This window comes from Bubalus kerabau, chromosome 1, assembly GCF_029407905.1.
Source record: "Bubalus kerabau isolate K-KA32 ecotype Philippines breed swamp buffalo chromosome 1, PCC_UOA_SB_1v2, whole genome shotgun sequence".
Classification (NCBI taxonomy): Eukaryota; Metazoa; Chordata; class Mammalia; order Artiodactyla; family Bovidae; genus Bubalus; species Bubalus kerabau.
Window position 1 is genome coordinate 142,172,852 of NC_073624.1, and position 3,513 is coordinate 142,176,364.

Consider the following 3,513-nt stretch of genomic DNA (forward strand, 5'->3'; position numbering starts at 1 on the left):
AGAGTTTCTCTTTCCAATGATGAATCTTTTTGGAAATAGACAGATGTGAGGATTCCACAACACCGTGAATGTACTTAATGCCACTGAATTGTACACTTAAAAATGGTAAACTTCATGCTATGTATACCTTACCCATTTTAATATTTTAGTTTTTAAGAAGTGGGTTTGCTTTACCCCCAAGGGACACGGGTGACTCCAAGTCCTCTGGCTAAACACATTACACACATAAAACCACAGGAATAAATAAAAATATAAAATAAATAAAAAAGGATCAAAGAACACTGCAAGTTGGGAGAAGTTGGGAAAAGAGAGAAAACTGAATGCAGGGCCACCAGACAGGAGGCCACCGCGATGGCACCGGCCTGGCCTGAGTGGGAATGCGAGCACAGGGGAAGAAGGACGTACAAGAGGCAGACAGAACGCCAGGGCTAAGTGAACACACGCAGCACGAGGCAGGAGGAAGGGTGAGAACTGCCAGGCCAGGGCCCCACTGTGACTTTTGTGAGCCCTAGCTGCTTTTCTCAGAGGGAACCTTCCTCCACAAAAAAATAAAAAGTAACACTTCACTGTTGCATTGGTATAAGGGTGCATATACATATGTGTGTATGTGAGTATTATAGATTATAAACATTTTTTTTTGTCCTGAAAGTACATTTTTTTCCCCTTCTGATATTAAAAGAAATCAGAACTTTTTGTGGGCCCCTGAATACTCACATCTGGGCTACCTCTTCTGAGCATCCTAGAGCAGGGGGCCCTAGACCAGCCTGTGCCAGACACTGTCAGTCTTCTGCCCAAGACTGCCCTCCTTCCGCTTCCCTGCAGCCTCATGGACTGAGGAACTGCTCCAGGTACTAACGACTGTGTTACTGGGGGTATGTGATCCTCAGGCACAGTTGTAGGCTCGGTGTGGGGTTAAGACTGGATTCAGGAATCAGAGCAAGTTGAGTCTGAATCACAGCAAGTTGAGTCTGAATCATAGCTGCTCCTGCTTGGCTGTGTACACTGGAGCAAGTTACTTAACCTTTCTGAGCCCCAGTTTCTATCTGTAAAATGCGCATAAGAGTTTCTAACATCACAGAGGATTTGTGAGGCTGAAATGTGGTGAGAAACAACCAGTTTAGCATGACATCTGTTCTGATCTGTGGCTGGCATCCCTTAGCTATCCTTAAATCTGGCCCTTACTCAGCACCACTTCTCACTTGGTTTTAAACAGCCACAGTGATTTGAGGGAGGAGGAAAGGTATAAAGATACCTGGAGAGGGGAACACAGAGGGGTGAGGATGTCCAGAGAGCAACGGAAGGAACATGAACTATTTCACACTTTTGCCCAGGACAAGTCCAGGGAGCCTACAATCTCCCATCTACTGCCTTTAGTATTGCCTCTTTAAAAAATATATATAGATAGATAGATAGATTTATTAATTTATTTGGCTGCACTGGGTCTTATTTGTGACCTGTGAACTCTTAGTTGTAGCATGTGGGATCTAGTTCCCTGACCAGGGTTGGAATTTGTGTTCCCTGCATTGGGAGCATGGAGTCTTAGCCACTGGACCACCAGGGAAGTCCTACCTTCTACAGATGCCCTCAAGGTAGTCCCCTCAGAGCAAGTTTCCAAGTCTCTATAAGTCTCATGTCCCTAGGTCCCTGTTCCCTCCTTTCCCCTGCCCTCCTCTATTCTAGACTTGCCATCCCTCACACACCCCCTGTCTGTTTTGTTTACATGTCTTTTGCCTCCAGGGTCTTCTTGGTGAACTTCTACTCATCCTACAAAACTCAGCCCTGATGGTTCCTCCTTCTGCAACTGCTTCAGCAAGATCAGTTCAGTCACTCAGTCATGTCCGACTCTTTGTGATCCCATGGACTGCAGCATGCCAGGCCTCCCTGTTCATCACCAACTCCTGGAGTTTACTCAAACTTATATCCGTTGAGTCGGTGATGCCATCTAAGCATCTCATTCTCTGTCGTCCCCTTCTCCTCCTGCCTTCAATCTTTCCCAGCATCAGGGTCTTTTTCAGTGAGTCAGTTCTTTGCATCAGGTGGCCAAAGCATTGGAGTTTCAGCTTCAGCATCAGTCCTTCCAATGAACACTCAGGACTGATTTCCTTTAGGACGGACTGGCTGGATCTCCTTGCTGTCCAAGAGACTCTCAAGAGTCTTCTCCAACACCATAGTTCAAAAGCATCAATTCTCTGGCACTCAGCTTTCTTTATAGTCCAACTCTCACATCCATACATGACCACTGGAAAAACCATAGCCTTGACTAGATGGACTTTTGTTGGCAAAGTAAATGTCTCTGCTTTTTAATATGCTGTCTAGGTTGGTCATAACTTTTCTTCCAAGGAACAAGGGTCTTTTAATTTCATGCTGCAATCACCATCTGCAGTGATTTTGGAGCCCGAGAAAATAAAGTTTGTCACTGTTTCCATTGCTTCTCCATCCATTTGCCATGAAGTGATGGGACCAGATGCCATGATCTTCGTTTTCTGAATGTTGAGCTTTAAGCCAACTTTTTCACTTTCCTCTTTCACTTTCATCAAGAGACTCTTTAGTTCTTATTCACTTTCTGCCATAAGGGTGGTGTCATCTGCATATCTGAGGTTATTGATATTTCTCCCAGCAATCTTGATTCCAGCTTGTGCTTCTTCCAGCCCAGCATTTCTCATAATGTGCTCTGCATATAAGTTAAATGGGCAAGGTGACAATATACAGCCTTGATGTACTCTTTTTCCTATTTGGAACCAGTCTGTTGTTCCATGTCCAGCTCTAACTGTTGCTTCCTGACCTGCCTACAGATTTCTCAGGAGGCAGGTCAGGTGGTCTGGTAGTCCCATCTCTTTCAGAATTTTCCACAGTTTCTTGTGATCCACAGTCAAAGGCTTTGGCATAGTCAATAAAGCAGAAGTAGATGTTTTTCTGGAACTTTCTTGCTTTTTTGATGATCCAACAGATGTTGGCAATTTGATCTCTGGTTCCTCTGACTTTTCTAAATCCAGCTTGAACATCTGGAAGTTCATGGTTCATGTATTGTTGAAGCCTGGCTTGGAGAATTTTGAGCATTAATTTGCTAACGTGTGAGATGAGTGCAATTGTGTGGTAGCTTGAGCGTTCTTTGGTATTGCCTTTCTTAGGGATTGGAATGAAAACTGACCTTTTCCAGTCCTGTGGCCACTGCTGAGTCTTCCAAATTTACTGACGTATTAAGTGCAGCATTTGCACAGCATCATCTTGTAGGATTTGAAATAGCTCAACTGGAATTCCATCACTTCCATTAGCTTTGTTCGTAGTGATGCTTCCTAAAGCCCACTTGACTTATTCCAGGATGTCTGGCTCTAGGTGAGTAATCACACCATTGTGATTATCTGAGTCATGAAGATATTTTTTGTATAGTTCTTCTGTGTTGTTGCCACCTCTTCTTAATATCTTCTGCTTCTGTTGGTCCATGCCATTTCTGTCCTTTATTGAGCCCATCTTTGCATGAAATGTTTCCTTGGTATCTCTGATTTTCTTGAAGAG